This window comes from Macaca thibetana, chromosome 16, assembly GCF_024542745.1.
Source record: "Macaca thibetana thibetana isolate TM-01 chromosome 16, ASM2454274v1, whole genome shotgun sequence".
Taxonomy (NCBI): domain Eukaryota; kingdom Metazoa; phylum Chordata; class Mammalia; order Primates; family Cercopithecidae; genus Macaca; species Macaca thibetana.
Genome location: NC_065593.1, coordinates 20359152 through 20381527, shown reverse-complemented (window position 1 = coordinate 20381527; position 22376 = coordinate 20359152). Strand labels below are relative to the sequence as shown.

Sequence of the window (22376 nt, the reverse complement as noted above, 5' to 3'; positions counted from 1 at the left end):
ATCACACCTACTGATAGAAAAGAGACAGAAAGGCCAGGTACGGTGGCTCACGCCTATAACCCCAGCACTTTGGGAGGCCGAGACGGGCGGATCACGAGGTCAGGAGATTGAGACCATCCTGGCTAACACGGTGAAACCCCGTCTCTACTAAGAAATACAAAAAATTAGCCGGGCGCAGTGGCGGGCGCCTGTGGTCCCAGCTACTCGGGAGGCTGAGGCAGGAGAATGGCGTGAACCCGGGAGGCGGAGCTTGCAGTGAGCCGAGATCCGGCCACTGCACTCCAGCCTGGGCGACAGAGCGAGACTCCGTCTCAAAAAAAAAAAAAAAAAAAAAAAAAAAAAAGAAAAGAGACAGAAAGGCCAGGTACGGTGGCTCACGCCTATAACCCCAGCACTTTGGGAGGCTGAGGCGGGAGGATCAGCTTGAACCCAGGAGGAGGAGGTTGCAGTGGGCCAAGACTGCACAACTGCCTTCCAGCCTGGACGACACAGTGAGACTTTGCTGCAGCCTTTGCCTCCCGGGCTCAAGCGATCCTCCCACCTCAGTGTCCTGAGTAGCTGGGATTACAGGCGCCCACAACAATGCCCGGCTGATTTTTTGTATTTTTAGTAGAGACAGGGTTTCACCATGTTGGCCAGGCTGGTCTCCAACTCCTGACCTCAGGTGATCCACCTGCCTCAGCCTCCCGAAGTGCTGGGTGCATTTTTTCTTAAGGAAGAGAAAGGAGGGCAGGGGGCAAGGTGCAGGGCAAAAAAGAAGAGCCCAGGTGTCCAAGAGGGAAGCAGCCAGAGGAAACGGAAGGAATCAGCTTCCAACAGGGACCCACAAGCTTGCTTGAGAACTCAGGACACAAGGAACATGCTGGGGAACTCAGGACACAAGAAACACACCTGGAGAACTCAGGATACAAGGAACATGCTGGGGAACTCGGGACACAAGGAACACACCTGGAGAACTCAGGACAGAAGGAACACACCTGGAGAACTCAGGACACAAGGAACACACCTGGAGAACTCAGGACACAAGGAACACACCTGGAAAACTCAGGACACAAGGAACACACCTGGAGAACTCAGGACAGAAGGAACATACCTGGAGAACTCAGGACACAAGGAACATGCTGGGGAACTCGGGACACAAGGAACACACCTGGAGAACTCAGGACACGAGGAACATGCTGGAGAACTCAGGACACAAGGAACATGCTGGAGAACTCAGGACACAAGGAACATGCTGGAGAACTTAGGACACGAGGAACACACCTGGAGAACTCAGGACACGAGGAACACACCTGGAGAACTCAGGACACGAGGAACACACCTGGAGAACTCAGGACATGAGGAACACACCTGGAGAACTCAGGACATGAGGAACATGCTGGAGAACTCAGGACACAAGCAACACACCTGGAGAACTCAGGACACAAGGAACACACCTGGAGAACTCAGGACATGAGGAACACACCTGGAGAACTCAGGACATGAGGAACATGCTGGAGAACTCAGGACACAAGGAACACACCTGGAGAACTCAGGACACGAGGAACATGCTGGAGAACTCAGGACACAAGCAACACACCTGGAGAAGTCAGGACACGAGGAACACACCTGGAGAACTCAGGACATGAGGAACACACCTGGAGAAATGGCTCTGCAGTGATCACTCCACAGTGAGAACCAAAGGGGCAGCTTCAGGGAAAACAGGTGGGGAGGGCGAAAAGGGTGGAAAAGTCGAAACTCTCCATTGTGGAGAGGAACGCACACTTCTCCAGGACTACTGCTGGTTCAAGCTCATTTCCTTCAGAACACACCCCCAAAGTTCCTGGGGTCCCCCCACCGCCCTCCCTAACACATACACACTCCAATTTCACTCTTCTCTGAGCAGATTCCAGGGAGTATCCTGGAGACGGACATCAAAGGCATTCGAGCCGGCAGCTCACAACAGGTCACGCTGTCTGGGGGACGCTGGGAACCACGTGAAAAGCGGAGAATTCACGGGGCGTTCGATTATTACTATTTTTTAAGGCGCTCAGAAATGTCCTTCGTTTCAGTTTTACTTTAAGGACAGCTACGTCTGGGGGAATGGCTTTGAAGTCACGTAGCCCAGAGCAGCGCTCAACAGCCACGAGTGAAGAAAAACGCTGCACCCAGCGGAAAGGCCTCCGGAGCCACGGGACACAGGGGCCGTCACTAAAGAAGAACTCAGAAGGTTTCTGACGGTACAAGGATGGGAAGGGAAAGGGTGGCTGCAGCTGGGACCACATTTGAAAACCCACCAAGGGCCGGGCGCGGTGGCTCAAGCCTGTAATCCCAGCACTTTGGGAGGCCGAGACGGGCGGATCACGAGGTCAGGAGATCGAGACCATCCTGGCGAACACGGTGAAAACCCGTCTCTACTAAAAAATACAAAAAAAAAACTAGCCGGGCGAGGTGGCGGGTGCCTGTAGTCCCAGCTACTCGGGAGGCTGAGGCAGGAGAATGGCGGGAACCCGGGAGGCGGAGCTTGCAGTGAGCTGAGATCTGGCCACTGCACTCCAGCCTGGGCGACAGAACGAGACTCCATCTCAAAAAAAAAAAAAAAAAAAAAAAGAAAACCCACCAAGGCCAGCCTTGCAATGGCCTCCTGCACAGCAGCAGCAAACACACAGAGGTTAAGGGTCAGAGGCCCCAGGAGAACCCCGTGAACCCCTATTGGGAGGGGCCGGGGCCAGAGGACAAAAGAGGCCGGAGAGGAATAAGCCTTTCACTTGGGCTGTTTTGCTGCTCCAGAAAGCAGTTTTTGAAAAGCATGGGATGATGGAAAGGCCCAGGGCTGCGGTGAGATCTAGAGCAGGAGGCAAGAGCTTGCCCCGAGGTGACGTGCGGGTGAGCTGGCCACAAACACACCTCACAGCTACTGCGAAGGCCCAGCCAAAGAAAGGTCCCGAGCCTGGCTGGGCACGGTGGCTCACGCCTGTAATCCCAACGCTTTGGGAGGCCGAGGTAGGCGGATCACGAGGTCAGGAGTTCGAGACCAGCCTGGCCAACATGGCGAAACCCAGTCTCTACTAATTACATACAAAAATTAGCCGGGCGTGGTGGCGGGTGCCTGTAATCCCAGCTACTTGGGAGGCTGAGGCAGGACAATCACTTGAACCCGTGAGATGGAGGCTGCAGTGAGCTGAGATCGCACCATAGCACTTCAGCCCAAGGTGACAGAGTGAGATGCTGTCTCAAAAAACAAAACAAAACAAAAAACAAAAAGAAAAAGAAAAGAAAGAAAACAGACAAAATTAAAAGAAAAATGATGAAAAAGAAGATAAAATTAAGAATAGAACAGGCCAAGCCAGGCATGGTGGCTCATGCCTGTAATCCCAGCACTTTGGAAGGCTGAGGCGGATGGATCAGTTGAGGTCAGGGGTTCAAGACGAGCCATGGCCAACATGGCGAAACCCTGTCTCTACTAAAATTAGCTGGGTGTGGTGGCGGGCGCTTGTAATCCCAGCTCCATGGGAGGCTGAGGCAGGAGAATTCCTTGAGCCTGGGAGGCAGAGGCTGCAGTGAGCCAAGATCTCACCACTGCACTCCAGCCTAGGCAACAAGGGTGAGACTCCATCTCAAAAAATAAGAAAGAAAAAAAGAACAGATGAAAGGAAAATAAGAGCTAAAAATATAACAGAATATTTGAGCTAGCAATTCTTCCTCTAGGAATTTACCCTAAGAGAACACCAAAGATGTGCAGAGACATGAATATAAAAACAAGTTTATAACAGCACTGGTTATTCCAGCAAAATTTGGAAATATGATTTCCCATCATAGGAAACTGTTAATATGGTACATATATACATAGAGACAGACAGACAGACACACAGATAGATATAGATATAGCAAAATACCACATAGCTATTAGAAATCAGCTTTTTTGTTTTGTTTTGTTTTGTTTGAGACGGAGTTTCACTCTGTCACCCAGGCTAGAGTGCAATGGCACAATCTTGGCTCACTGCAATCTCTGCCTCCCAGGTTCAAGTGATTCTCCTGCCTCAGCCTCCCGAGTAGCTGGGATTACAGGTGCACGCCACCACACCCGGCTAATTTTTGTATTTTTAGTAGAGATGGGGTTTCACCATATCGCCCAGGCTGGTCTCAAACTCCTGACCTCAGGTGATCTACCCGCCTCGGCCTCCCAAAGTGCTGGGATGACAGGTGTGAGCCACCATGCCTGGCCATAGATCATCTTTTTAAAGAATACCTTCTTACATGAGAATACACTCAAAATACATCCTAATTGTGTAAGACACACATGTACGTGACTATATAGAAAAAGATAAGGCTGCCTGGTGATGTCAGAAATCGATGCTTCTAGCTAGGGGGTCTGCAGGAGACTGACTCCCCAATGCTTTTTTTGTATTCAATGATCCAATATTATTTTTTTAAAAATACAATTTGTAGGCATGAGTACCACGTCACGGGTCCTGCAGTGGGGAAGGCAGAGTACATTCAACTCCCACTTCCAGTATTACCTTTCTTTTTCTTACTTTTTTTGCTGTCGTCTAGGCTGGAGTGCAGTGGCGTGATTATAGCTCACTGTGGCCTCAAACTCCTGGGATCGAGTGATCCTCCCACCTCAGCCTCCTGAGTAGCCGGGACCACAGGCACAGGCCACCACGCCCAGCTAATTTTTGTATTTTTTTGGTAGAGATGGTGGGCAGAGGCTTACTATGTTCCCCAGGCTGGTCTCAAACTCCTGGCCTCAAGTGATCCTCTCACCTCTGCCTCCCAAAGTGCTGGGATTATAGGCATGAGCCACTGTGCCCAGCTTCAATATTACTTTTTTTTTCTTTTTTTGTCTCTTTTCCCCCCTTTTTGTGGATTATAGGGTCTCACTATGTTGCCTAGGCAGGTCTCAAACTCCTGGGCTCAAGCTATCTTCCCATCTCTGTCTCCTTAAGTGCTGGGATTATGGGCGTGAGCCATCGCACCTGGCCTCAATATTACTTTTAAAAGAGGATACTATCCCAATAGATGTTTTGGTAAAAAGAAGGAAAAAGTGCCTTGGGCAACTTCAAAATGCAAGGTCTCTGTTAAAAATCAATTCCACTGAGGTCAGAAGCCCCTAACGAAGACATCACCCAGACCCTTTCACCACTCAGGACCAGGTATCGACGGCTTGCCTCATTTCACAACAGCCCAGCGGGCTTTGCAGGATCCTTAAAAACAAGATTCCAGGGCACAGCCATGAATTTGTGGCATACCTCCCTGGATTTACCGTGGGGTGACCAAGCACTAGACCCTCCTCCCTTCCCTGCACCAACATACTTCATCGTTTTAAAACAACCGTCAGTTTCCTAAGGTAAATATTAAGGTTAGCTCCTGGGCAGGCATCATCATTCTCTCTCTGGACTAAGATGTTTGAGAACTTTAAATCTATCAACTGAGGTGCTTGTCCTGCATGAAGTTACCCAGTGAACAACCGACTCCCAGCTCTGTATGAACTACCCAAATTCAAGGGCCTCCAGAGAAAGGTCACCAACAGGGAAAGGAGGCTCCACGGAGATCGACTGGCCAGAGGATTCTAAGATCACAGAGGGAAGCTGCAAAGGAAGCCCAGAGAGGCCCTCAGTGATGACCTCAAGCACGTCCTTTCCCCACATGCTGTAACTTTCTAAGTTACTCGGCCCAGTCTCGAGATACTGAAAATAAGTAATACCTGGTCATTAAGTCACATCCTTCTTCAAAAGAATATTACTGGGCCGGGCACAGTGGCTCAAGCCTGTAATCCCAGCAGTTCGGGAGGCTGAGGTGGATGGATCACTTGAGGCCAGGAGTTCAAGACCAGCCTGGCCAACATGGTGAAACCCTGTCTCTACTAAAACTATAAAAGTTAGCCGGGCGTGGTGGTGCATGCCTGTAATCCCAGCTGCCACTCGGGTGGCTGAGACAGGAGAATTGCTTGAACCTAGGAGGTGGAGGCTGCAGTGAGCCGAGGTCATGCCACTGAACTCCAGCCTGAGTGACAGAGCACGACTCCGTCCCTAAAAAATAAAAAAAAAAATGGTTAAGAGAGTAAATTATGTTACGTATATTCTACCACAACTTTTTAAATAATGTTTTTTACAAGTTGTGTAACTCAACAATCCTTCTCCTAAAAAAATAATAATAATAATTGGCCAGGCATGGTGGCTCACACCTGTAATCTCAGCACTTTGGGAGGTGGAGGCGGAGGCGGGTGGATCACGAGGTCAGGAGTTCAAGACCAGCCTGGCCAACATGATGAAACCCCATCTCTACTAAAAACACAAAAAATTAGCTGGCGGTGGTGGTGGGCGCCTGTAATCCCAGCTACTCGGGAGACTGAGACAGGAGAATTGTTTGAATCCAGGAGGCAGAGGTTGCAGTGAGCTGAGATCACGCCATTGCACTCCAGCCTGGGCCATAAGAGTGAAACTCTGTCTCGGAAAAAAAAGAAAAAAGAAAAAAGAAATTGCCAGCTATGTAGCCTGTTTATTAAGCTTCCATAATGAAAGCTTCCAATCCAGGTGACTCGTGTTCCTCTCTCGTCCATATTAGCCCCCAACTCCAAGATCAAACACACTTCTCTGACTTCAAAGCTGCAGGTTTCTGCAGGTCTATACCCCCGTCCTAGGACTGCCTCCAGCTGGAGCTGTTTTCCCAGTCGGCTGCAGAGGCCTCATGCTGTGTGCTCACTTTCGGGTTCGGAGTCACAGGAGGACTCTCTCAGCGGAGCAGATGGCAAAGGGGCAAATGTACGGTAGATTCTGTTTGTTTATTTGCGGCAAATAGCTCTGAAGGACCAGCCCTTTTTTTCTCTCATCTCTGGCAAATCATTCAGTTCTGAAAAAGTTCCTCGGCCAGCAAGCCAGCCGGTAGGAGGAGGGCGGGGAGAGAACCGGAAAGGGAGGGAAACCCCTTCCTCATCTCCACCTCAGAAACACTGAGCTTTGTTTTGGGATTCCAGTGAGTTTGTATCCCTCACTCTTGGAAATTAAACCGGTAAAAAAATCCAGAAAAACTTGGGCAGAGGTCAAAAATGGTTAAACTGTGGCCAGTGGGGTCAGTGTTTTCTTTCCAGCAAGGGCTGCACTGGGGAAAATTTAAAAACCAAAAATAACAAACCCCCTACCAACGGTGAAACACACTGAGAGGAGAAAATTGAGTACGTCGTGGAAATGGATTTTTCTAAAATGGGGTCAGATGCCCAAAGGGCTCCACAGGGGAGAATTCTCACAGGGCTGCCTCGGTCAACAACACGCCAGGCAAACGCATGGAAGATGGTGGAAAGCAAGTATTTCTCTTTTCTTATTTTTTATTTTTGAGACAGAGTCTCGCTGTGTCACCCAGGCTGGAGTGCAGTGGTGTGATCTCGGCTCACTGCGACCTCCACCTCCTGGGTTCAAGCCATTCTCCTGCCTCAGCCTCCGAGTGGCTGGGATGAAAGGCACCTGCCACCACACCCAGCTTATTCTTGTATATTTAGTAGAGACGAGGTTTCACCATGTTGGCCGGGCTGGTCTGGAACTCCAGACCTCAAGTGCCCTGCCTCGGCCTCTCAAAGTGCTGGGATTACAGGTGTGAGCCACCGTGCCCGGCCCATTTAGCTGACTTTGCACAGTTATGGACGACGGGGCTCTGGGCCCACAGGTTCTAGATCTGTGGGTCTGACTAACTGCACATCCACTGAGTTCACACCGGGAACCTCCCCAAAATGCTCCTTCTCTCCTCCACTGCGGGCCCCGAGGCAAGTCCTCCCCACCCCTCGCAGACCTTCTCCGGGAGTCCGCGGTTCACCTCGAGACATCTTCTATGCCCACCTGCACAGCCAAAACACCCGCACAGCCAAACACATCTCTTTCCTCTTCTTCATTGCTTCCCTGACCCAGGTAGGGCCTTTTCTCTGTAAGCAGGACTGTAGACTCCCAGAAAACCACAGGCTCCACACTCCCCAGTGCTCCTGGTGCCTGCCTGTGCAAAACCTCCACAGCTGCCCCACAGACCACCAGGTACAAACAGAGCACAGTGTTGGAAGATGCTGCCCTAGTGGTAGCCGTTAAAGCCAAAATCACCAGCCGGTGCGGTGGCTCATACCTGTAACCCCAGCACTGTGGGAGGCCGAGGCAGGCAGATCACCTAAGGTCGGGAGTTCAAGACCAGCCTGGCCAACATGGTGAAACGCCATCTCTACAAAACTTATCCTGGCATGACAGCGGGCGCCTGTAATCCCAGCTACTCAGAGGCTGAGGTTGGGAGAATGGCGTGAACCCGGGAGGCAGAGCTTGCTGTGAGCTGAGATCGCGCCACTGCACTCCAGCCTGGGTGAGAGAGCGAGACTCCATCTCAAAAAAAAAAGGCAAAATCACCAAGATGGCTAAGGGACAAATGTAGGGTAGATTTTGTCTTTGGTCGAACAGCCCAAAGGCCAAAGTGGGTTCTTCAACGGTCATTTGGCTCACACAATGTTTCCATCCTGATGAGCTGACAACACTTAGAAAAGAGATTTCACATCTTGTAAAACTGTGGACGGTTTCGACCCAGGGGGTATCTGGCTGTGCACCCCAGCCTGGCTGCTCCCTTGAGAGGAAGGACCCCTCGCCGGTTTGCCCCAGGCCCACCACTCCCCACGACCTCCCGAACCACACCCACACCAGAGTATGGCCTCCAAGTGGGTCTTAAAAACAACCTTGGGGAACAGATAAGAGCTTCCCAGATGACAGAGTTAGATGTTAAACATCGCAAAGTCAAAGTCAGTAGATATTAAATGTATGATTGTTTTCATATCTTTAGCCCCAAAATAATACATGTTCCGTGGAAAGGCCTAAAGGCAGGCCCAATGCCTGGGGAGCTTCCACTGCTTCTCTCTCTCCTGAATCCAGAGTATTCTGCCCTTCACAGAAATACGGATCGTTCAGAGATAACCAGCCAATCAGGCGTGCCTTTAGGTTAGGCCCCAGCAAACCACAGGCTGCCAGCAAACCACAGGCTGGAAACTGGGAATGTCCTCAGGGTCCTGGGACCTTGGCTGTTTTCACCCTGTTGGCCACACAAAGGCTCTTTCTTGGCTGCCAGAGACCCTCCCTGGGGTAGAGAGGGAGAGGGAGGGAGGGAGACAGAGAGAGAGAGAGAGAGAGAGAGAGAGTTGGGGGAGCTGGGTAACTAAAAGACAAGGAGTTGATGTATTCTAGGCACTTGAAAGTTCAGAAGGCTATCTCTGCTCTTTTTTTTTTTTTTTTTTTTTTGAGACGGAGTCTCGTTTAGTCGCCCAGGCTGGAGTGCAATGGCGCGATCTCAGCTCACTGCAAGCTCCACCTCCCGGGTTCAGGCGATTCTCCTGCCTCAGCCTCCCGAGTAGCTGGGACTACAGGCGCCCGCTACCACGCCTGGTTAATTTTTTGTATTTTTAGTAGAGACAGGGTTTCACCGTGTTAGCCAGGATGGTCTCGATCTCCTGACCTCGTGATCCGCCCACCTCGGCCTCCCAAAGTCCTGGGATTACAGGCGTGAGCCACCGCACCCGGCCAAAGGCTGTCTCTTCTAATTACTGAGGTTTTAGAACCATTTTCCTAAACTCTCCCTCTTGCAAGAGCCTGTAGTCAAGTGTGCTGAAGACCTGAGTTCGAGTTATCATCTCCACTAACGCCCTGGCTGAGAAGTTCCCACCAAAAGACAGCAGCGACATTTGCTTCCCAAACGTCTGAACACCACACTCCCCGTCAGCCTCAGCGCCTTGCAGGGAAAAAGAATCGGCTCTGGAGGGATGATCCCCGCGGCGAAATTGGCCAGCACACCTCCGCATCGCTGGGCCTCAGTGTCCTCACCTGGAAAAAGGGGGTGATCACGCCAACGTCACAGGGTCCTTGGGAGAATGAAATGAGGCAATGCCTAGAAGGTGTCTCCACTGCAGTCCCCGGCACGGGGAGGTCGCAGCCTTCTGTGGCAGCCTTGGCTGGTTATCAGGCAGTTCAGCACAGCTCCAGGGCCAGAGCACAGATCCTGGTTCAGCCACATATCAGCAGCACAACCGGGACAGCCAGTTGGCCCCATGGTGCGTCCTCCAGGGGCTGTGTGAGGAAAGACGGTACACACCAGGTACACACCAGCACTCGGGGCCCAGCACGGGCCCCCCACTCAGTGAAAACCATCCTCTCGCTGTCAGGCTTGTCATGATCATGCACTGGCAGCGTCCCCCTCAGTGATGAACCCCGTTCCAGATGACAAAGTACCAGTGACCCACGGGCAGCCATGGCTGAAAAACAGTCACAGGAATCACCATCGGGCCCCTCGAGGTCACAGGCTGATGGGGACACGCAGACGCTGATGTGAGATGGGCTCCGTGTGAATGAGGCTAAGACATTCACTTTCCTAAACATCACGGGCAGACATAATGGGGCTACACAGGCATTGAGCTGATTTTACAGTTACGCACAACGGGCCCTCTGTACCCACAGGTTCTACATCCATGGATTCGACCAACCCCAAATCAAAACTATTCAGGGCTGGGCGTGGTGGGTCACACCTGTAATCCCAGCAATGCAGGAGGCCGAGGCGGGCAGATCACTTGAGGCCAGGAGTTCAAGACCAGACTGGCCACCAAGGTGAAACCCCATCTCAACTAAAAATACAAAAATTAGCCAGGTGTGCTGGTGTGTGCCTGTAATCCAAGCCACTCAGGAGGCTGAGGCAGGGAAATCACTTGAACCCAGGAGGCAGAGCTTGCAGTGAGCCAAGATGCTGCCACTGCACTCCAGCCAGGGCAACAGAGTGAGGCTCCCTCTCAAAAAAAAAAAAAAAAAAAGGGGGGGGGGGCCGGGCATGGCGGCTCATGCCTGTAACCCCAGCACTTTGGGAGGCCAAGGCGAGCAGACTGCCTGAGCTCAGGAGTTCGAGACCAGTCTGGGCAACACAGTGAAACTCTCTTGCTACTGAAATACAAAAGAAAGAAAAAAAATAGCCAGATGTGGCAGCATGCGTCTATAGTCCCAGCTACCTGGGAGGCTCGGTGCCCTTCTCCCTCCCCTCACGGACTCCGCGCCCTTCTCCATCCCCTCACGGACTCGGCGCCCCGCTCCGTCCCCTCAGAGACTCGGCGCCCTTCTCCACCCCCTCACGGACTCCGCGCCCCGCTCCGTCCCCTCAGAGACTCGGCGCCCTTCTCTATCCCCTCACGGACTCCGCGCCCCGCTCCGTCCCCTCAGAGACTCGGCGCCCTTCTCCACCCCCTCACGGACTCCGCGCCCCGCTCCGTCCCCTCAGAGAACTCGGCGCCCTTCTCCCTCCCCTCAGAGACTCGGCGCCCCGCTCCGTCCCCTCAGAGAACTCGGCGCCCCGCTCCGTCCCCTCAGAGACTCGGCGCCCCGCTCCGTCCCCTCAGAGAACTCGGCGCCCCGCTCCGTCCCCTCAGAGAACTCGGCGCCCTTCTCCCTCCCCTCAGAGACTCGGCGCCCCGCTCCGTCCCCTCAGAGAACTCGGCGCCCTTCTCCCTCCCCTCAGAGAACTCGGCGCCCTTCTCCCTCCCCTCAGAGACTCGGCGCCCCGCTCCGTCCCCTCAGAGAACTCGGCGCCCTTCTCCCTCCCCTCAGAGAACTCGGCGCCCTTCTCCCTCCCCTCAGAGACTCGGCGCCCCGCTCCGTCCCCTCAGAGAACTCGGCGCCCTTCTCCCTCCCCTCACGGACTCCGCGCCCTTCTCCCTCCCCTCAGAGAACTCAGCGCCCTTCTCCCTCCCCTCACGGACTCCGCGCCCTTCTCCCTCCCCTCAGAGACTCGGCGCCCTTCTCCCTCCCCTCAGAGAACTCGGCGCCCTTCTCCGTCCCCTCACGGACTCGGCGCCCCGCTCCGTCCCCTCAGAGAACTCGGCGCCCTTCTCCCTCCCCTCAGAGACTCGGCACCCCGCTCCGTCCCCTCAGAGAACTCGGCGCCCTTCTCCCTCCCCTCAGAGAACTCAGCGCCCTTCTCCCTCCCCTCACGGACTCCGCGCCCTTCTCCCTCCCCTCAGAGAACTCGGCGCCCTTCTCCCTCCCCTCAGAGACTCGGCGCCCCGCTCCCTCCCCTCAGAGAACTCGGCGCCCCGCTCCCTCCCCTCAGAGAACTCGGCGCCCCGCTCCCTCCCCTCAGAGAACTCGGCGCCCCGCTCCCTCCCCTCAGAGAACTCGGCGCCCCGCTCCCTCCCCTCAGAGACTCGGCGCCCTTCTCCCTCCCCTCAGAGACTCGGCGCCCTTCTCCCTCCCCTCAGAGAACTCGGCGCCCTTCTCCCTCCCCTCAGAGAACTCGGCGCCCTTCTCCCTCCCCTCAGAGACTCGGCGCCCCGCTCCCTCCCCTCAGAGAACTCGGCGCCCCGCTCCCTCCCCTCAGAGAACTCGGCGCCCCGCTCCCTCCCCTCAGAGACTCGGTGCCCTTCTCCGTCCCCTCAGAGACTCGGCGCCCCGCTCCCTCCCCTCAGAGAACTCGGCGCCCTTCTCCCTCCCCTCAGAGACTCGGCGCCCTTCTCCCTCCCCTCAGAGAACTCGGCGCCCTTCTCCGTCCCCTCACGGACTCGGCGCCCTTCTCCCTCCCCTCAGAGACTCGGCGCCCCGCTCCGTCCCCTCAGAGACTCGGCGCCCTTCTCCGTCCCCTCACGGACTCTGCTCCCTCCCCTCACAGACTCGGCGCCCTTCTCCCTCCCCTCAGAGGACTCGGCGCCCCGCTCCGTCCCCTCACGGACTCCGCGCCCCGCTCCGTCCCCTCAGAGAACTCGGAGCCCCGCTCTGTCCCCTCAGAGACTCTGCTCCGTCCCCTCACGGACTCGGCGCCCCGCTCCGTCCCCTCAGAGACTCTGCTCCGTCCCCTCAGAGACTCTGCTCCGTCCCCTCACAGATTCGGGGCCCTTCTCCCTCCCCTCACATACTCGGCGCCCCGCTCCGTCCCCTCACAGACTCGGCTCAATCCCCTCAGACTCGGGGCCCTGTGAATCCACACCCATGGGTCACAGCAGGGAATCTTTTAACCAGCACAAGAGCAAGAGAAGGAATTCAGAGCAGTAAAGCTGGTGCCTGTTCACCCTTTCCCCTCCAGGCAGGAAAGAATCAAGGAAGAATTTCAGAATCTTTTTCTACAAGAAAGGGATTCTGTGGAGGAAGGGAGTGGGACAGAGATGAAGAAGTTTAGGGTTTGCTATTTTAAGCTCAAAATAAATCCTGATGAGAAAGGATGTGAAGGCTTGGTTTTATTTTCACGATCTTATCCAAGGCAAGGAACTATATCTGGTGTTCAGGGGTGGGTGGGGTGTAAACGGCCAGGCTAACAATCATTTCATCCCCGCTCCATTCCCAAAAGCAAAGCCAGAGCTCGGCATGTGCTTCTAGAACCTTCTATATCTGGCATTCAGGGGTGGGTGGGGTGCAAATGGCCAGACTAGCAAAGTCATTTCCTCCCCTGTCCGTTCCCCAAAAGCAAAGCCAGAGCTCAGCATGTGCTTCTAGAATTTTACAATCTTGAATTACGGCTTCAAAAGAACTCAGATTCCACTATAAGGAGGCTCAGAGGACACCACTGAGTGGACGGACGTGAGCAGGACCACAAAGACAAACCCAGCGGGACACACGACACTGTTCCCAAGATGTTAGCAGGGGAAAGAGTCGGACGAAATGGTGAAGCATTTGGCACAAGACGACCAACAAACGACACACCAAACCAGGAAAGACAGCTCCGTAAGAAAGACACCTTCCTTCCCAAATCTACTTTAGGACCTATTGCTGTCAACTCTGACTTTCTGGAAGTCTAACTGGTACGAGGTCCAATCCTCACTCGCTTACGAAACAAAATCAGACAAAACCAGGTAGAACCTTGTACTGTGCATAATAAAAAGCACTTAACCTTGAGACAGCCAAAGAAGTCCCTTAAAAAATCGTTACCTGGGCCGGGCGCGGTGACTCACGCCTGTAATCCCAGCACTTTGGGAGGCCGAGGTGGATGGATCAGGAGATAGAGACCATCCTGGCTAACACGGTGAAACCCGGTCTCTACTAAAAATACACAAAATTAGCCGGGCGTGGTGGCGGGCGCCTGTAGTCCCAGCTACTCGGGAGACTGAGGCAGGAGAATGGCGTGAACCCGGGAGGCGGAGCTTGCAGTGAGCTGAGATCGCGCCACTGCACTCCAGCCTGGGCAAAAGTAAGACTCCATCTGAAAAAAAAAAAAAAAAACAACCACCTCCTCTCCTCCAAGAAGCCTCTTTACCTATTCTAAGATTTACTTGGCCAGGCGCAGTGGCTCACACCTGTAATCTCAGCACTTTGGGAGACCGAGGTGGGAGGACGATCTGAGGTTCAGAGTTGGAGACCAGCCTGACCAACATGGTGAAACCCCATCTCTACTTAAAAAAAAAAAAAAAATTAGCTGGGTGTGGTAGCAGGCGCCTGTAGTCCCAGCTAGTCGGGAGGCCGAGGCACAAGAATTGCTTGAACCCGGGAGGCGGAGGTTGCAGTGAGCCGAGATTACACCATTGCACTCCAGCCTGGATGACAGAGCCAGACTCTGTCTCAAAAAAAAAAAAACTGAACAGCTTATCTTTAGAACTTTCTTTTTTTTTTTTTTTTTTTTTGAGACGGAGTCTCGCTTTGTCGCCCAGGCTGGAGTGCAGTGGCCGGATCTCAGCTCACTGCAAGCTCCGCCTCCCGGGTTTACGCCATTCTCCTGCCTCAGCCTCCCGAGTAACTGGGACCACAGGCGCCGCCACCTCGCCCGGCTAGTTTTTTGTATTTTTAGTAGAGACGGGGTTTCACCATATTAGCCAGGATGGTCTCGGTCTCCTGACCTCGTGATCCGCCCGTCTCGGCCTCCCAAAGTGCTGGGATTACAGGCGTGAGCCACCGCGCCCGGCCATCTTTAGAACTTTCTAACACACCCACAGCTGGAGGCCAGTGTTGTAACCATCTCAGGAGGCACTAGATGGCAATTCTGCTGCCTGTTCTCTGTTGAGACGCTGACGCTCTTTCTGCAGACACGAGGTGGTTAAAGCCAGGGTCTTTTTCGATCAATACATTTTAAAAATGTGAACCGGGGGTGGGGCGGGGGGCGGGAGGGTCTGTCAGCTGTGGGGAGATAAACCTCCTGCTCCAGGCGCTCTCTGGCAGAGGCTGGCAAGCCCCACTTCCATGTATGGAAGTGAATGAAAGCCGTAAAACCTCAGGCATGAGTCTGGGCAGGGCTGGAGGTGGGGGCCGGCATTCCTCCCAGCAGGGCCAGCCCCAGAGTGGCAGGCGGCAGAAACCTTTGCCTGGGGTCCCATGGGTATTTCCCTGGGAGAGCCACAGGGGCAGAGGGGACGGGAGGCAGGAAAGCAATGGGCACGGCACACTCAGTAGATGGAAGGCACCCGGGAAGCGGAGCTCAGCCTCCCCGAAAATGCACCAGAGCCTGAGTCCTGGAAACCAGGGCCACGCAGCCCCGGCCTGCCCTGACCTCAGTCCCCTGGAATGCAGAATTCTCCACAGTCCACCATCCATCACCACCGCTCCCTCATGGCCAGCGCTGAAAGAAGGGGCGTTTCTATTTTGCGGGGGGGGGGGGTTGTGGTTTTTGTGGTCTGAGAAACTCATGAGTTACCCACCTCCTGCCAGGGCAAGGCCAGGGGTTGCAAACAATTTAGGTCACACTGTGGGAGCTGGAGTCAGACAGACCAAGGTTGGAACCCAGCAGGTACCACGGACGACAGGTCCCTGCTGCCCTTGTGGCTCTCCCACCGAAATACCCACAGAACCCCAGGCGAAGGTTCCTGCTGCCCGTCCCTCTGGGAGGAATGCGGCCAGCAGAGCCAGGACCTACTTCTCCTTCATGGAAGATACAATGAGATAAGACATGAAAAATGCCTAACAAGGTGGTCCTAGATGGGTCCTAGGCACCCCGTTTTACAGATGTGAATACTGAGGCCAGAGCCATGAAGACCACTTCAAGGTGGTCCCTGGAATCCAGTGAGGGGCTCAGCCCACAGAATTCATGACTGATGATCATTGTAATGGAACCCTCCAGCTCAGGGAATGTCTGAGTAGCTCCCTGAAGTCCAAACGGAAGACTATGATCCTTGGGAGGCCGAGGTGGGTGGATCACCTGAGGTCAGGAGTTCGAGACCTGCCTGGCTAACACAGCAAAACCCTATCTCTACTAAAAACACAAACATTAGCCAGTCGTGGTGGTGGGTGTCTGTAATCCCAGCTACTCGGGAGGCTGAGGCAGGAGAATCGCTTGAACCTGGGAGGTGGAGTTTGCAGTGAGCTGAGATCGCACCACTGCATTCCTGCCTGGGTGACAGAGCAGGACTCCGTCTCCAAAACAAAAGAAATGCTTCCCACTCCTAAGTTTCGGAATACCTAAATTATCTCTCAAGTCAGGTGGCAGGTCTGACACAGCAGCCTCCCTTCCAAATTCTCCAGGCTTAGGCCAAGCACGTGTCCGGGGATGTCTTGCACCAACTTTTTGTTTTTCTTCTACTCCAGCATATTTGACCTCCCTGCTCAGGTTCCAGCGACTTCCTCAAAGCAATAGGCCCGATTCCCATGACCCTAGGCCCCAGGGCTGAGTGCCAGGGGCTCAGGTCACAGCTGTCCCTCAACACCACTCGGGAAGGGGGCTAACTGCCTGGACAGGCCCCAGGATAACGAGCCTCCTCTCCTTCCCTGATGGCCCAACAGGAAAAAATACTGTGACTGCCAAGTCATCCGAATGGAATTGCTCTTTACCAGTCAGGGGCCGCAGCAGCCTAGACTCCCAGATTGAAGCACCTGGCCCTTTGTAAATTCCTTTCTTTACATTGCACATATTTCAGCACTGGTAATCCCCCTCTTAAGAGCTCTGAGCTGTTGTCCAGTGAGGTAACATGTTTGTTTTTTCAGCCCTGAGTTACAGCCACTTGAGGCTTTCCACATAGGAGGTCTGTCCCGCGTCCCAGGCCTGACCCCAGCCCTTCCACAGGGAAATGGTTCTGCTGTCAGGAACGAGCTCCCGGGATGGAGAATGTTTTCTTCTAGAGGCTGGGATACGTAAACTTACACGGGAAAGATGGGCCTGTGGTATTTCCCTCTTTTCAGCACGCTCATCTCTTTTCTTCTTTTTTTTTTTTTCTTTTTTCCTGAGACAGAGTCTCGCCCTGCCACCCAGGCTAGAATGCAGTGCCACGATCTTGGCTCACTGCAAGCTCCACCTCCCAGGTTCAAGCCATTCTCCTGCCTCAGCCTCCTGAGCAGCTGGGATTACAGGTGCCCATCACCACACCTGGCTAATTTTTTATTTTTTAGTAGAGGCGGGGTTTCATCATGTTGGCCAGGTTGGTCTCGAACTCCTGACCTCAGGTGATTCGCCCGCCTGGGCCTCCCAAAGTGCTGGGATTACAGGCGTGAGCCACTGCGCCTGGCCTCATCTCTTTTCTAAGAGCAAAACTTGGCAATGTCTGACAGGCACTGGTGGAACTTCTTTTAAAGGCTACCAGGAAAACTGCCAAGAAATATGACTGGCCCAGCCGAGCATGGTGGCTCACGCCTGTAATCCCAGCACTTTGGGAGGCCGAGGAAGGGGAATCACAAGGTCAGGAGATTGAGACCATCCTGGCTAACATGGTGAAACCCTGTCTCTACTAAAAAATACAAAACAGTTAGCTGGGCATGGTGGCAGGCGCCTGTAGTCCTAGCTACTCGGAAGGCTGAGGCAGGAGAATGGCGTGAACCCGGGAGGCGGAGATTGCAGTGAGCGGAGATTGCGCCACTGCACTGCAGCCTGGGCGACAGAGCGAGACTCCATCTCAAAAAAAAAAAAAAAAAAAGACTGGCCCAGCCATATGGAGGCTGAGAATCTGGAGGCTTGTCCGCCATCTGACTGCCCCCTCCCTAGGCCTCAGTTTCCCCATCTGTCAAAGAAGACGGTGGCCACATAATCCACCCCCAACCCCGTCCTTTCCAGGGTATCATTCAGTGACCGCGTTGCTCAATATTTTGGAATAAGGGCATTTAACTATGATAACAGCACCAACAAACACTGAGACTCACCTTGCTGCTTTGGAGTTCCAAACCTCTTCCCGCCGGAATCCCGCCAAGCCTTCAACTCTCCGTCCAAACCATTCATTCCTTCTTTCAATAAACACGGTGCCAAGTGTGTACCGATAAGAGGTGCCAAATGTGTTAAGTATGAAGGACACGAGAGGAAAGACAGCTTCTCTGCCCTCAGGAAACCGTCGGGTCTCATGGAAAAGAACAGTGGTCACCATCTTCTGGCCTTTTCCTCCGTGCCCAGTACTATGTTAAGGGCTTTTTATTTTCATTTATTTATTTTGAGATGGAGTTTCACTCTTGTCGCCCAGGCTGGAGGGCAACGGCGTGACCTCGGCTCACCGCAACCTCCACCTCCCGGGTTCCAGCCATTCTCCTGCCTCAGCCTCCAGAGTAGCTGGGATTACAGGCACCCACCACCACGCCCGGCTGATTTTTTGTATGTTTAGTAGAGACGGGGTTTCACCGTGTTGGCCAGGCTGGTCTCAAACTCCTGACCTCCAGTGATCCACCCGCCTCAGGCTCCCACAGTCCTGGGATGATAGGCATGAGCCACCACGCCCGACCAAGGGCTTTTTATATCAGTCATCGTCTTAAACCTCCACTGCCACCCGACAAGGTGGGCACTGCTATCGTTCCCACCTTACAGATGAGGAAGCGGAGGTTAAAGTAACTTGCCTAAGGTCTCAAAGCTGGAGAGTGGATCGGAACCAGGTCATCTAGGAAAGACACTGGCCCCTCCATTCTCAGAGCTCCCGGGGGCAACTCCAGCCCTTTCAGAACCAACCCCATGGTCATCACCCAGAAAAAACTCTAAATTTATATGTATATATATTTCATGCCTTATCGCCCCAGCTAAATTATAAATGCCTTTGAGAGAAGGGACTCAGTCATTTATTTCTCTGCATCCTGTCACTGCCCGAGGCCAGTGAGATGCTCAGAAAACATGTGATTGGCAGAGGCCTGGCGGAGCCCAGACGAGGCAACAAACGTGCAAAGGAGATTCGTGTAATATGAGCACAGACTACCTAAAACAAGCGTCCTCATCCCTGTCACCACTCCCCTCCCCCAACACTACACCATGTGGAAAACGCCTAGAGGAATTTCTTCCTCTATTTAACAAACAGAAACCAGGAACCCCCGAGATCTTCTTTGCGCTCTAAGGAAGCTTACAGAAATATAGAAAATGCATTTCTGGGCCTGGAGCGGTGGCTCACTCCTGTCATCCCAGCACTTTGGGAGGCCGAAGCAGGTGGATCACGAGGTCAGGAATACAAGACCAGCCTGGCCAAGATGGTGAAACATCGTCTCTACTAAAAATACAAAAATTACCTGGGGGTGGTGGCACATGCCTGTAATCCCAGCTACTCAGGAGGCTGAGGCTGGAGAATTGCTTGAACACGGGAGGTGGAGGTTGCAGTGAGCCGAGAACAAGCCATTTCCCTCCAGCCTGGGCGACAGAGCGAGACTCCATCTCAAAAAAAAAAAAAAAAAAAAAGCATTTCTGCAAGCTGGCCCAGCAGAAGCTTCTTTGGTTTGAACGTGGCCTCCTTGGTCAAAAGAACCTGTCTCCTATCCTGTCAAGGTCAAATCTCCTTGATACACCTGTTTCCTGTCTTGTGGCATGTCTGGAACCCAGACTCTCTTTCTCATGCCAAGCCCAGACCCGAGAGGCAGCTCTCACCTTGCAAACAGCTCACTGCAGGCAGCGTCTCAGTCTTCACACAGAAATCGTACCCCCACGTCAGCATCGCCTAGAATGTATGTTCCTGAGAATCTGCCCAGGGAACCTTTGTTTTCCTCACAGAATGTGAAAATGTTTCCACGGACCACGGGCAGCCTCCATCACTCGTCCGTTTCCAAACATGCATCTTCTTGTTCCATCCTATACTTAGACGCCTCGGCGGGATCAAATGAGCCCTCCCCATCTCAACTTTCCCCTTCCTTCCCACACGGTTATTTATATCTGGAGGATCTCTCTTTCTTAGTCCACTGGACTACCCTCCCCCTCGTTTGAAAAGGTCACTTGCACGTTCTTCTTTCCAGAAGGCTTTTCTTGCAGGAGGTGGCTGCCAGCTGGTCCTTTCCCTGGGTGCCTCTGCCCAACAAGACACGAGGGTGAGCAAGGTGACTCGTCCACCGAAAATGCGAATGTGCTGACGGGGGCAGACCCTACACTAAAGCACGGCCTTCAAAACCTCACTGCAGCCAGGCGTGGGGGCTCACGCCTGTCATCCCAGTGCTTGGGGAGGCTGAAACAGGAGGATGGCTTGAGGCCAGGCGTTCAAAACCAGCCTGGGCAACACAGCAAGACTCCATCTCTACAAAAATTATTCTTAAAAATCAGCTGGGGAGTGCCGGGCATGGTGGCTCACCAACATGGTGACACCCCATCTCTACTAAAAATACAAAAATTAGCCGGGCGTGGTGGTGCTTGCCTGTAGTTCCAGCTACTCGGGAGGCTGAGGCGGCAGAATCGCTTGAATCTGGGAGGCAGAGGCTGCGCTGAGCTGAGATTGCACCACTGCACTCCATCCCAGGCAACAAAGCGAGACTCCCTCTCAAAAAAAAAAAAAAAAATTAGCTGGGGAGGTGGTGAGCTCCTGTAGTCTCAGCTTCTCAGGGCGCTGAGGTGGGAGGATCGCTTGAGCCCAGGAGGTCAAGGATGCGGTGAGTCATGATCACACTACTGTGCTCCAGCCTAGGTAACAGCCGGAGACCCTGTCTTTAAAAAAGAAACACACATGGCCGGGCGCGGTGGCTCACGCCTGTAATCCCAGCACTTTGGGAGGCCGAGGCGGGCAGATCACAAGGTCAGGAGATCGAGACCACGGTGAAACCCCGTCTCTACTAAAAAATACAAAAAACTAGCCGGGCGAGGTGGCGGCGCCTGTAGTCCCAGCTACTCAGGAGGCTGAGGCAGGAGAATGGCGTGAACCCGGGAGGCAGAGCTTGCAGTGAGCCGAGATCACGCCACTGCACTCCAGCCTGGGCTACAGAGCGAGACTCCGTCTCAAAAAACAAAACAAAACAAAACAAAAAAAAAAAAGAAACACACACACACACACGATACGAGTTCTTTCATCTTGCAAGAAAGAATAATGTGGACACGCACGGAGCCGAGGGACATGGTGGCCGCGGTGTGGTCGCGGATGAGGTTCATCAAGGGAGGTGTGGCTGGAGGCGCTGTCTACCTGATACAGGACCAGGAGCTGCTGGGGCCCAGCAACGAGAGCCGGGCACCCCACAGAAGGCTGGAGAGGTGGTTCCCCCACCACGCTCCAGTTAAGCCAGTATGTGAGTCAGCAGACAGGCCTGCGGATACCTCAGCTCCCAGCCCCTCCGAAGACTTCCTTTCCCCTCCGTGACTCCTGGAATGCAGGTATCAGCACAGCGACTTCAGCTCTGTCAGCCCCTCCGAGCCCGCGAGTAATGCCAGCACTTTGGGAGGCTGAGGCAGGTGGATCACCTGAGATCAGAAGTTCCAGACCAGCCTGGCCAACATGGTAAAACCCCTTCTCTACTAAAAATACAAAAATTAGCCAGGTGTAGTGGCGCGTGCCTGCCACTCGGAAGGCTAGAGCCCGGGAGGCGGAGCTTGCAGTGAGCTGAGATCATGCCATTGCACTCCAGCCTGGGCAACAGAGTGAGACTCCGTCTCAAGAAGAAAAGAAAGGAAAGAAAGAAAGAGAGAGAGAGAAAGAGAGAGAGGCCGGGCGCGGTGGCTCAAGCCTGTAATCCCAGCACTTTGGGAGGCCGAGACGGGCGGATCACGAGGTCAGGAGATCGAGACCATCCTGGCTAACCCAGTGAAACCCCGCCTCTACTAAAAAATACAAAAAACTAGCTAGGCGACATGGTGGGCACCTGTAGTCCCAGCTACTCGGGAGGCTGAGGCAGGAGAATGGCGTAAACCCGGGAGGCGGCGCTTGCAGTGAGCTGAGATCCGGCCACTGTGCTCCAGGCTGGGCGACAGAGCGAGACTCCGTCTCAAAAAAAAAAAAAAGAGAGAGAGAGAGAGAGAAAGAGAGAAAGAAAGGAAGAAAGGAAGAAGGAAAGAAGGAAAGAAAGAAAGAAAGAAAGCTATTCAACAAGATAGTAAGTATTGTAATTTACTTAACCCTTCCATGATTATTAACATTTAGGGGATTTCCAGGGTCTCACTAGGATACGCAGCTGTAAGGAATCCCTTCAGGAGGGCAAGGTAAAATGAGGTAAGCATCTTAACAGTTCTGTCCTAACCTACAGGATGTACATTTAATCTGCATTTATGACTAATTCGATCATATTCTCACTTCTGAACTGACATTAATTCCCTTTCCCTTCTTAAATAAAGTCCTCTCTTGGCCGGGCGCGGTGGCTCACGTCTGTAATCCC

At 53.5% G+C, this 22376-nt stretch overlaps 1 protein-coding gene and 1 long non-coding RNA gene across 7 annotated transcripts in view; both read right to left on the bottom strand.

Moving 5' to 3' along the window:
* The window catches only part of NXN (nucleoredoxin), a 177359-nt gene that overhangs the window by 132221 nt on the left and 22762 nt on the right, over positions 1 to 22376 (bottom strand). The gene's annotated exons all lie outside the window — the stretch shown is intronic.
* Positions 349 to 2275, bottom strand: LOC126938898 (uncharacterized). Of its 6 annotated transcripts, none has more exons than XR_007720202.1 (4): positions 1264 to 2275; positions 1094 to 1206; positions 978 to 1035; positions 349 to 891 (listed from the first exon to the last, which is right to left on the bottom strand). It is a non-coding gene; the product is annotated as an uncharacterized LOC126938898 (long non-coding RNA). The 6 variants fall into 6 exon arrangements; XR_007720200.1 differs by having other exon boundaries at positions 349 to 862; XR_007720203.1 differs by having other exon boundaries at positions 349 to 862; positions 1094 to 1178.